Source organism: Triturus cristatus, chromosome 5_1, assembly GCF_964204655.1.
Source record: "Triturus cristatus chromosome 5_1, aTriCri1.1, whole genome shotgun sequence".
NCBI classification, from domain to species: Eukaryota; Metazoa; Chordata; class Amphibia; order Caudata; family Salamandridae; genus Triturus; species Triturus cristatus.
Genome location: NC_140587.1, coordinates 435883251 through 435896534, shown reverse-complemented (window position 1 = coordinate 435896534; position 13284 = coordinate 435883251). Strand labels below are relative to the sequence as shown.

General features: G+C 50.5%; 1 long non-coding RNA gene across 4 annotated transcripts in view; it reads left to right on the top strand.

Moving 5' to 3' along the window:
* Window positions 1-776: 776 nt before the first annotated feature.
* LOC146831013 (uncharacterized) overlaps window positions 777-13284 on the top strand; it is a 121540-nt gene continuing 109032 nt past the window's right edge. For 3 of the 4 annotated variants that reach the window (XR_014961510.1, XR_014961511.1, XR_014961513.1), the window contains exons 1-2: window positions 777-892; window positions 1534-1589. This is a non-coding gene — a long non-coding RNA (uncharacterized LOC146831013). Of the gene's footprint in view, window positions 893-1533; window positions 1590-1745; window positions 1798-13284 lie in introns of all 4 variants that reach the window. The other variant, XR_014961512.1, reaches the window with a different exon arrangement.

Here is a 13284-nt window from a genome sequence, read left to right as displayed (position 1 = left end):
CATCACATGCCCATGCACACTTAGATATGTAGGCATGACTACACGCAAAATCAAGTTGCGTATCAATGAACATAAAAGCACCATCCGGTGTAAGAAACAGGCTACGAGATTGACAAATCACTTTCTCACACATAAGCATAAAGCAGAGGAACTAAGATGGACAGTATTAGAACAACCATTTATTCCCACACATATAAGCGACATCGCTAGATTCTTGTTCATGAGAGAACAGAAATGGATTTTCAAGCTCAAAAGGGATGTCTTGGGCTTGAACGATGATATTCCATGGGCAGCTCTTTAGATTATTGTACTGCCCAGGGGTGGATAATAGTCAGGAATAGTCAGGAATATTTACAAGAACATTCACAAGAATTTCAGAGTATATCTACTCTCCATTTCTCACTATCAAAAAAGATTTTTTTACTATTAATTTTTCTATCTTTTCAAAAGAAACTCGGACAGAAAAATGTGAGAATATGGATTTAAATAGCAAACTCAAAATGACCACTAGGGGGCCGATACACTTCACCATAGTTATAGTCAAGATCCATGCGAGATCATCCTGTACGTGATAATCTGACTCTTGCTGAAGACTGGTCATTTATTAAGAATGAGAGCTTATTCTTGGATAGGGAGAGCTGTGTATCACACTTTGGTTACCCCCTTTTGAATCAGCAGCAACAGCGCGTATGAAAAAGTTTTCGAGCATAATGAACTACGAGTGTAAAATAAACTACATGCCTCATGAAGCCCTGGCGTGCACCAATGACGTCAATGGTACAGCGCCGAGCCAGAGGCTTGTTTCCGTTTGGCTTACTTAAAAGCATTACGTAAATCCGCGCAAGTACATTCCCATCCAGCTCTGTAAACGAGACGAGGTACCGACGGACAGGTAGGCAGACTATAACTAAGGAATGCATGCGATATTGACTAGCAAGCAAGAAACTCAAGAGCGAGTTTGGTTCTGTATCACATCATTACGGGCGTTGGTTTTAACAATAAGATTGCAGAGTAAACTTTTTCCCACATTAACTGTAACCCGAGGAGTTTACGATTTAATGTATGTTTAAGTAGCTCCACGAGCATATTGTCAAAGGAGTGGCAGGGTACCTTAATTGTTGTGTGTACCGACATGTTTATTATCAACTATTACCCGCTACTCAAAGGCTTTATAAAATCAAGTCTGTCCGGAAGGCATAATAAACATACTGTTGACAAAAAAACGGCCATTTTCGCCACAGATTTCAGCATTTAGTGGCATTCCTTGACTTCTTTGGTGTGATTGAGACTCGTAGCATGTACACGGAGTCCAGTCTGTGCGTAGTACAACGAGGACACTTATAGACTTTCTCTCATAATGCTTGCTTTGCTTATGTACATAGAGAGATGAAGCTAAAAACACAAACATTTTATAACATAACAACCATCTAATATTTCGGCATGTTGAAACAAAAGTGTATGTTATTATTGGATATAAAGGTATTGTTGGCTTGAGTGTAAGATTATGTGTCATATCCATTTGCCTTTATACAGAGCGGGGCCTCATTTTCCTGAGCGGATGCCAGGTGAGGTGAGGAGAGCTCAGACGGGTAAGCTTATATTTAATTAATTTGTACATGTATTATGGTACACTGTATGATGAAATAGAATCCTATACTAATAACATTTGGTTTAGTATATATTGAGCACATTTTTCAAATAGCTGAGCAAGTTATATATAGTTATTATATTTTTCTTCTTTATAGGACTTGGGTTGATACTCCTGAAAAATTTCCGATAGTTTCTGAAAATCCCAGGGTAATGTAGGTGGTATAACAATAACCATCTTTGCTATGTATTTTTGATTTTTCACTTACACACAGATTGCAGTAGCATAAATTTTCTAGGTCCTGACGAAAGCCTGGATCAAGGTTGATCAATAGGCTGAAACATGTAGACCTTATATTTTGGAATTCAGCAGTTATTATTTCAAACTGCATTTGCACTGGCTATTAATCTTGTCACCCGGACAGTGTTTATTAATAAACGTTGTCACTGCCCCGGTAGATAATTTTAGCATCTGCACATTTTTGACTTGCACTTCATCCATCACCACCAAAATGATTTGCACTATCACACTAGAAGGATTCATATTATTAAACAAATACTCTTGCATAGATTACATTCCTGCAGGATTTGTGATTTCTTCACTTACCAAGGTGCCGATTCCGATCCGTTAAAAATAATTTGCGTATGACCCGTATCCGTATTTTTTTACGGACGAGTCGTACAAGTACCGTACAAACGGCCAAGTACGATTCGTACATGAAAAATAACTACGAATAGCGTCGGGAAAAGTGTACGAGAGGGTGTCGGAAAGTTTTTACGTACGAATATCGTCGGGAAAAGTGTACGAGAGTGAGCCGGACATTTTTACGTGCAAATCGTAAAACACAAGTCGGAGCGCGCAAGTACGATCCCGACCGTCCGTCCGAATACACAATCGCACGTAAAATGGCCCATACGGAGCCAACGCAGTAGCACACATGTACACGGGTAAACGTATGCCCGTGTTCGAGCCGTACAGCCCCCCCACCCCCAAATATGTCAGCACCGTACACCACCCTGTCCGCACTGTACCCCAGCCCTGCAACTGTACATGCCGTACCCCCCATGTATGTGCCGTACCCCCCCATGTATGCGCCTTACCCCCCCTTTCCACACTGTACCCCAGCCCCGCACCTGTACGCGCCGTACCCCCCCATGTACGCGCCTTCCCCCATGTACGCGCCGTACGCGCCGTACCCCCATGTACGTGCCTTACCCCCTCATGTACGCGCCGTACCTCCGCATGTATGCGCCGTACCCCAGGCCTGCACCTGTACGTGCCGTACCCCCCCATGTATGCGCCTTCCCCCCGCATGTACGCGCCGTACATTCGCATGTACGCGCCGTACCCCAGGCCCGCACCTGTACGCGCCGTACCCCCCCATGTACGTGCCTTCCCCATGTACGTGCCGTACCCCTGCATGAACACGCTGTACCCCCATGTACGCGCCTTACCCCCGCATGTACGCGCCGTACCTCCGCATATACGCGCCGTACCCCAGGCCCGCACCTGTACGTGCCGTACCCCCCATGTACGTGCCTTACCCCCCCGCATGTACGTGCCGTACCTCCGCATGTACGTGCCGAAACCCAGGCCCGCACGTGTACGCACCGCACCCCCACCGCATGTATGCGCTGCACTCCAACACCGTACCCCAGCACCCTCACCCAGCATCGCGTATGCACGGACCGTACCTGCGTGAAAAAGACTCTTACAGAACCAGGACACTGTAAAACAGCACAAGGAGGGTCAATTCGACTCGCACAACACCACAAAACACGTTTACATGACAAAATACATCTCAATGACTGACCTGGCACATCCAAACAGGCAAACAGAGGCCCTAAATCACACCACCTCTTATAACACACCCACCAAAATTCAAACACAGCCACACCCAAAAATGGACCAATAAAAAGGGCCCACACACACAACCCATGAGCCTTTGCAACAGACCCACTGCTGCCAGACCCCACAGAGAAACAACTCTACATTACTGATACCTTCCGTACACCTTCACTCACACACCTTCACACAACCTCCTTCACAAATATCCCCCTCTTCACATACACACACACACCGTCACATTCACACCCACACACCCACAACCATCCACACCCACACCCACACCCCACACCATGCCCACAGACAAGAATCCAAAGTTCACAACGGCGGAGCTGGACCTCCTTGTCAACGAAGTCCTCAGAGTCGAGCCACAGCTGTTTGGAACATTGGTCAGACAGACCAGCATAGCTGAAAAATCTGCCAAGTGGCAGAGGATTGTCGATAAGGTGAATGCTGTTGCGCCCATCCGAAGGACCAGGCATGAATGCCAAGCCAGGTGGTACGATCTGCGCTGGGATCGTCAAGAGGAAAAAAGAACGAAGAATATGCCCAGAGTAACATCACTGGAGGTGGGCCGCCCCGCAGACCCGTACATTACCATCCCTGGGAGGAGATGGTGATGGCCCTGCTACCGCCGGTGGGAGTACACGGAGTCGAAGGAGTCACAGAGCCTGGTGAGTACACAAACAACTTACGTAACATGGGGGCAATGGGGTCCACACCACATATACACCAAATGCACGCAACTTCCCCCAAGCACTCACCACACACAACCACAGTCAAAAACCACGCTCATGCCACTAACGTCTCCATGCACCCTTCACAAATCAAGGCAAGGCCATGTCCAAGGCTACAACAACCACATACACGAGACTGGATGTCCGGGAGGCTGGGAGGGTGGGCCCCACACAACACATTGTGAAAATGAGACGCAGACACCAATGCATTCAGCCCATATGGCATAGGTACATACCCATTCACAATGCACAGGGACTGGCAAAGTACTGACAAGGTAGCTGAAACTTGGCCTGCTGTATGCAGCACAAGGCCCTCCTGGGACCACTGTACACTCAAACACCAACTCCACAAGCACAGGTATCTAGCACAGGAACTCACACTCACTGTCATGCCAGCATTCACCATGAGGGGACAGACACATCACCTGGGAGACCCAATGACAACTCACACTACACACAACAGCAGGCCCGGTCACAACCCCCCCCTTAACACAAGCACACACCCCCGGGGCAGGCAACGGATTTACACACTCCCACAATGGACATGTGACACAACAAGACAAGTCCATAGCCAAATAAGCATCATAGCCAACAATCTACAGATCAAACACTCAGGAGAACATCCCAATCTGTCCCCCGCAACATACCCATCCCCAAGTGGACATTGAGAGGAATGCTAGGCACATCCAACTGTGTGTGGAGGAACTGTGTCAACTTGAATATGTATGAAACATAGATGTCGCATGAAACACCATTAACATTGTCTCTCTCTCACACACAGGGCAACGTCGTCGATCTCCCCCAACACTGGGGGGGGAAGAATCACAGTCCCATGCTCCGCGTGAAGATGATCCCACCGGCAGCGACGACTCTCACCACTCCGTGGATGACCCCGACCAACCTGGACCCTCTGGTGCCCAAGCCCCTGCAGCACCTGCGTCAGGTACATCTGTGCCAACCACCCCCCAATTCCTGCCACATCCCAGGACACACCCAGGAGCCCTGCTCGCACTGAACAACAGAGCCAGTCTGACCAGGAGAGACAAGGTTCTCCGGGCACCCAGGAGGAGGCAGGCAACCCTGCAAATGCCATCCCTCAGGGGTCCCGTAGACCCGATGTGCCCACAAGGGCAGGCCAGGCTCAAGTGGGCAGGGGTGGTGGGAGTGGAGGCAGGCGGAGGCGCGAACCTGACCAGCCAGCTCAGGACACCGGTATGTCACACATACGCAACATCCTGGACTCATACCGGCGTGACACCAGAGGCATCAACCAGGCCGTGTCGAGACTCTCAGAGATGCAGGGGACCCTCGATGAGATAAAGAACCTGCAGGTCGAGCATCATGCCAGTCATCAACAACACCAAGGACGGATGGAGGCAAGACTGGCTGAGCTCCTGGCGGTGCACAGGGACATGAGCCAATCACTCCGTCAGATCGCCCAAAGCATGGGCAACCCTCCCTGTGCCACCAGGCGTAGACCAGCACCAGACACAGGGAGGGAAGAGGAGGAGGAGGATTCGTCTGACGGAGCGTCCCAAACATCGTCAAGGCCTGCATCTGAGGGTCCCCGGAGGAAGGTGGGTCGTCCACGGAAAAGACCGTGAGAGTCAGTGGACCATCCACATCTCCCAGGTCACCTGGCCTTGCACCTGGCCCTCTGGTGCAACAGCAGCACCTCATCCAATGACATTCTCTGCCACATGGACTTGCTGGTCACATTCTGACCAATGATGACCAACACTGTGCCCTGGACTCTGATGACTTCCAATGCCAAGGATACCATCTCCCCCTGTGAACTTTGGATTCTATTCCCCCGGTAGAGCACCTAATTTCATCTACCAAAACACGTACCCCACCGCAAAAAAATATATAACTTTGGTCATGAGACGTTCCTGTCATTTTGCATTATTCAACAAAATATGTGTGTGGAAATGTCAAACTATGCCTGAGTGTTGAACTAACTCCAGCCATCCATACCCTGGGATCAGAGTCTGGTACAGGACACACATGGGTCACAAGGTATCATTCAATGTAGGCATGGAGCACAACACTCACCTGTGATGGCCTCTGGCTGCTGAGGGGGGGCTTGCTAAACTGTGCGGACAGACCTATTTGGGAGATTATCATCAAGGCGTAGAGGTCATGGCTCATGTGGAGGTTCCCGGGGAGGGAGTCCCAGGTATGTGTGGCCAGGTGGGAGAACAATGTCCTGTATGCTGGAGTACGGTGGATGTGAAGAACGGTGGCCAGGGCAAGGTTGGATGCACGGAGATGGCCCAACGGGATCTAGGATGACAGACGTACAAGGTTGGTTTGGGGTCGGGGTTGTGGACTGCCTCCTGAGTGTGGGTGGGGAGTGTGGAGGTCATCCTGCAGCAGACAGTGATCCATTGCAGCTATCTATGGTGGACGGTGAGGTGGCTGGGGCGCAGGGTGTTGAAGCTGAGGTGTGCAGATGCACCCTGGATGTGGACAAGTTTCCTGGGAGTTTGGATGTACTAGCTCCGTAGAGGGCAGGGCAGTATTTGACACGGATGTTGTCATGGACCTGGGGGATGGTCTGTCTTTTCTTGGAGTGGATCTATCTGTGGATCATGTGCATAATGCAGAGGGCGTTGCAGCATGAGGTACAGATGCTGTGGACTAGCATGGCAAATGTGAGCGAGCCAAACATGATGCACACCATCTTGTGTGTGTGGCCACTGGGTGCTTGTGCAGGGCTCTTGCGGGTGGGACACAAGCACTTGACCCAGCTGGAAGGGTACAATCCTCAGATGATCACCTCAGTCCTGTACAAGTACCAGCCTCAGGTGGCTCATGTTCAGCCATTCATCAATGGATCTCATGCATACTTGAATGATGGAACTGCCAATGTCTGTGTCTTTGTTGAGGGTGAGGAGCAACTGGCTGTCGATGGCATACGAGCTGATGATGAGGTGCTGTGCGCATGTGATGGTGGACAGGGGGGTCCTGGACACTCTGTAGATTGACATGCTGAGAGATGATACCTGTGCCATGTCCCAGACGATGACACCATACTACATGCTGAAGCCTTGAGTCCCACTCACATGCCCTTGCTGGGCTACAGAGCCGGTGGGGAGTATTAGGGACGTGACCTGGTTGGTGTGACAGGGCCTGGAAGGCGGGGCAGCGCAGTGTAGGCAGTTGGAGTTGCACACTCAGCATGCAAAGGTGTCGTGTGTGTGCCCAGGGTATGTCTGACAGCAGGCGTTAGATGTGCGGATGGACATAGCTCGGAGTGTGGCTGCTACATCAGACTGTAGTGTGATGTGGGTTATGCAAGGACAGGATGGTGGTGCAATGTGCACCTTGCATGTGCTGATGGTCCAGCCTTTGGCACCGCGTGGCGGCAACAGTGGCATAGACAAGCTGAGGACAGCCAAATGAATGGGTGGAGGGAGGAAGTGAGGAGCATCTTGGAGGCGTGTGTGTTGCCAAATCTGGATACTCTGTGGGCCATTGCTGCAGGGGCCACAGCAGCAGGCGGCATCTCCTTGCAAAATGCCAGAATTTGCACACAAAGACTAGGATGTCAGAAGGACAACTGCAACAGGCGCGTGTGTAAAGTAAGGAGTGTCCAGTGTCACATGGCACACCCAGAGACAATGCATGCACAATCACCAAAGAAGCATGACACCGGATCAGGAACCTGAAGGCCGACCCGCGCACAGGAGACACACCCTCAGCAGGTGTTGATGGCCCATTGTGTGGACCAACATGCCAAAAAACATACACGACCATGTACTTCATGCCCAATAGGGAGCCTAATCCATGAGCAACTGCATGCATGTTGCTAAACTACACATGGACTCCTATGCATAATCTTCCACAACTATGCCAGATATGCTGCATGCAAAGTGGCAAGAGACCTGCATTGACAGAGATGAGGCACCTTGGAGTGTGACGAACACCTTTATTACTCAGCCTCACACTAAGGGAAATGCATCAATTGGAACAGACTCACAGGTCATTTGGCTGACCATGTGTGACCTACACTGGACACCCCCTTCAACACACAGATGTGGTAAATCCTACTGAGCTGGCACACAAGTGAAGAGGTTGAGCCTAACACCCCTTGCTGCACACGGAGAGTCTGCAATTCCCCATTGAGCCTCATATGGGGATGTCCCACACTATGTCCACCATTAGCATCCCGTAAGTTCCTGAGGGACGTTATACACACATTGATGCCTTCATCAGAATCCACAAACCATTACAGATGACTGTCAGGAAGGGTGACTATCAATTCATGGGAGCCATGCAACACGTCATGTGCCCCATGGTGAGTCGACATGTATGCATGGTAACACAACATGCACAGGAGCAGTCCCCACATATCACAAACACGTACCACCCACAAAATGCCTTGCTGCACTCCTTACCCAAAATGACTTTTCACCATGTCTGTGCATGTAACTCTGATCCAGCACACGTTGCAATACTCATGAGGAATAGCAGGAGGGCAATGATGACATGAGTAGACGGCAGCCGCAAGAACCTGGGGAGGACAGACACACAACAAGTCAGCGAAGAGCTAGTAATCGCAGACATGTACATGTACTCTACAGGAATGATGTTGTCACCATGCTCTTAAAAAATTTAGTGTCCCAGCTAAAATGTGTGGAATGACATCATCACTTGAATGACACATCAGAACACGCCTCCAAGTCACTTAGCACACAGTCAGCTGGACACACACATTGCAACACATGCCACACAAGGATCAAATCGTGCACACTCAGACACAGGGACTCACCATTATGAGAAGAAGTTGCGGATAAGCTGACTCCGGATGTCCTCATCCTCATCCTCATCCACACTTGCCCCGTGCCCAAGCCCTTCATCCTCCACGGGTGGATGATCCTGCTCATCCGGATCAAGGATGAGTGGCACGGCTTTCTCCGCTGCCATGTTGTTCAGCATGCAGCACACAATGAAGATTTTGCAGACCATCACCGGGAGGGCGCCGCCGGTCTTGTGGAGGCACCGGAATCTGCTCTTCAGGAGTCCAAACGTCCTCTCAATCACGCGCCTCGTCTGCCCATGGGTGTCGTTGTACCGGTGTTCTGCGGCTGTTCTGGGATTGCGGAGAGGCGTCATCAGCCATGGCGTGTTGGGATAGCCAGAGTCCCCTACATGGAAACATGATGTGAAGAAGTGGGTCAGGAGATGCCGTAAGATACAAAGATAGCTCTAAACACAGGACTAACAGAGTATACCCACCAACAAGACATGCTCATTCCGCGTGCAGCTGCAGCATCATTTCTGGCACCCTGCTACGCCTCATGATGTAGGCATCGTGTGCGGACCCTGGAAAACGGGAACAGACATGAGAATCAGCATGTTAGCAAGACACACCACAAGGGCATTAATGGAGTGATAATGTTTTCTGTTTCTATAGGCTACCTCCTGTGCCTGTGGTGGTACCAAAGCCACATGTGTCCCATCAATGGCCCCAATTACATGAGGCATCCCTCCCAGGGCATAGAACTCACCCTTGACACGTATCAACTGCTCACGAGTAGGAAAATGGATGAATTCATCCAGGTGCACCAACATGGCTTCTAAAACATCATGCAGGACGCGGCTGAACATTGTCTGGGACATGCCACCAACATCTCACGCGTGTACGGCCCGTACACGCGTGAGTACGTGCCTATCACTATAGTTGGGGTACCGTAGGTCCGAGTGATATGGCACATACTCACGCATGTACGGCCCGTACACGCGTGAGTATGTGCCTATCACTATAGTTGGGGGTACCGTAGGCCCTAGTGATACGGCACGTACTCACGCGTGTACGGCCCGTACACGCGTGAGTACGTGCCTATCACTATAGTTGGGGTACCGTAGGTCCGAGTGATATGGCACGTACTCACGCATGTACGGCCCGTACACGTGTGAGTACGTGCCTATCACTATTGTTGGGGGTACCGTAGGCCCTAGTGATACGGCACGTACTCACGCGTGTACGGCCCGTACACGTGTGAGTACGTGCCTATCACTATAGTTGGGGTACCGTAGGTCCGGGTGATACGGCACGTACTCACGCGTGTATGGGCCTTATACGCGTGAGTACATGCCTATCACTATAGTTGGGGGTACCGTAGGCCCTAGTGATACGGCACGTACTCATGCGTGTACGGCCCGTACACGCGTGAGTACGTGCCTATCACTATAGTTGTGTTACCGTAGCCCTTAGTGATACGGCACGTACTCACGCGTGTACGGCACATACACGCGTGAGTACGGCCCGTATCACTGTAGTGATGGTGCCCTAGGGGTACGTGTGAAACGCGCCGTACCTGTCTGGGGATTTAAGAATTACAATGGGGACATATGAGGGACAAGTATTAGGGCCTAAATGCATGCTGGTTGTCATGGATACCGAGTTTCAAGTTCAAAATTTAACATCATGTGGTCTGGAAAAAGCAGTTGGCCACATTATACATTGTTGCAAAGTGGTTGTTGACTTGACATGATGCTGCAAATTTGAAAGATGCTAAGGCTGTCACTGGTGTATGTTTAAAGGGATTGGAGGAAACGTAGGATGCAAATGAGTCTGACCAATCACTCTGTACTCCTGTAAATGAAATAGGACAGCAAGGCAGATATAAGGCAGGCAGAACCCATGGGAGGGCACTTGCCTACACAACATGTCAGTCGATACCACTGCTGCTGTATTGTCTCCCTCTGGCACCATGTCAAGGACTGTGGAGAGGGCCCAGCCTTTCACCCAGGAGGAGAACGAGGCCCTGCTGGATGTGATCCTCCCACGGTACCCCATGCTGTTTGGTCAACCAGGGGAGCAGGTGAGTGCTGACTCCACTACCTTTGCCTGTGCACCTTTTTTGTGTCTGTCACTACTGGCATTGTGTCCAGGTGTGACAGACATGCAATGTTGGTTGGAGTGGGTCCCGGGGGCAGTGGATGGTTTATGTCTCTCATGCAGGGCTTGATGTAGTTCATGTGTGCACTCCTCACTTGTATTGTGCTTACTGTGACATTCACTGCATAGTGCATGGCACATTCAGCCAGCCTAATCCTCTTGGGCATTCTTGTTCTATTGTCCTGCGGTGATTCAGTGGTCACCCCGGTGTGACAGGTGACTGCACCCACAGATGTGTGTGAGAGTTGAGTGGAGCTGTGGTGAGAGTGGCGAGAGTGTCCAAATGATGTGTACGCCCCTGGACATTGATGTGTGTGAATGTTTCTTGTCATGTGGGTGAGTGTCTATGTGGAGTGTTGCACCACAGCTGCATGGAGGAGGCAACTGCTCAATCCATCTGATGTGAGAAGTAAGCCATGCTGTGTGTCTGACTTGCTGAGCTAGCCCCACACCTGTGACCCCCCCTGGCAAGTGGCACATGTGCAGAGTGAGGTTTGCATCCGCTGTTGCCAATGGCAGGTGATTGATGTGTGCCTGTGTGTGTCTGTGTACTCTGCTGAGGTTTCGTCAGTGGCCTGGGGCATGTGACTGCTTTGCGGTGCTGTCCATCAGCCTTGTGTTGCTTGGGATGCACAGTGTGTGCCATGATCAGGGATTGTTTCGCACCCCTCATGTCACCTGTGTACTTACTATGCCATGTAGTGCATTGGTGCATCCTCAGTGGAAAAAGTCCCTATGACTAAGGTGCTATTACTTGCCAGCATACTATGCCCTGTTCAACACATCAAAGATGTTCAAATGTGTGTCTCTGTGACATGGTGCAGGTGTAGTGATGTTGTCCCACTTTGTCATCCACACAGGTAACCGCCAACCACAAGGGGAAGATCTGGAAGGATGCCGTCAAGGCCGTGCAATCGGTGGAGGGTTGCAGTAGGCACCAGCCACAAGTGAGGAAGAGATGGCAGGACATCCGGTGCTGGACCCGGAGGATCGCCCGGGTCATGCTGAAGGAGGAGGCGCCTCACAAGCATGGCGGGCACCGGCGCCTGACCCACCAGATGAAGCGTGTCCTGGCGGTGGTCTTCCCTGACCTGGATAGGCGGATACAGGAGTTACAGCAGCAGGTAGGGGGTAGGTACATGTGTGTTTGTTGTGTGTTGCCAGCTTTTGTAGCTGCTCAGTCGCCTGGATACACTGCCAGGCTATATTTGTGCAGTCCATATCCTGTTCCCCCAAGTCAACCTGTGCTGTTCTTCCTCCCTTCCCCTCCTTGACATGTGTTACCTGGTCTGTGTGTTATCACTATTGCACATGGTCATCTAGGCTGCCAGTTTATCAAGGTGCACACTGCTTTCAGCATCATGTGTGGGGGTGGTCTGCCTGTGCCCTGTCCTGTTCAGTCATTTGGGAGTGCATACTTGTTGGCACTGATGCTGAGTCTCAACATAGGAGTGTGAGGTTTCAAATGAACAGACTTGCAGCATGCATTACCAATGTTGTGGCCTCAGACATGATGTGCATGAGTGGGATATATGCATAGTGCCGGGACGGTTGCTCCTGTTACAGTGAGATCATTCCAGGACCATGGAGCAGTGTGCCCACTACAATCCCCTGACACAGCCTGCCCTCCTACTCATGTGTGTCATCCAACACTGTGCCCATTCACTGTGGGTTCAGCATGGCTCTGCCTCTGTGGCATTGTTCCCTGGCCTAGGTAGTATTTTTCACATGTGTGATACATTTGTCCACTGGACAGGGATACACCAGTTTGCTTGTGCATATTCACACTGGGCAGTGCCTGTGTGGCTATTCACGCAATCTGTTGATGTTTGTTTGTGACCAATATGTTTTGCCAGCCCTACAAGGTGATGTTGTGTTAATGAAGCTAGTTTTCAAGCACAGTTATTGTAACCCTGAATAAGAGGTGTCACTTCTTGATCGGTATCAGTCACATTGACTCAGGTATGGGTGGGTGTGTGCGGGAGGGGCGTACATTTTCAACCCTGATGTTTCATTGCCAATTCTGACTTGTGTGTGATGATTCGCAGTACAGAAGGTCATCGTGCAGTGCCCCCGTGATGTTGGCCAGTGCTTAATGTTCGTGCTTTGTAGCCTGTGTCAGTTTTTGACAATCATGTATCCTGCTTGTACATTTTTGGCACCTGTGTGTGGTTCAGATGCTACACAGTTGTGACTTTGTGTGC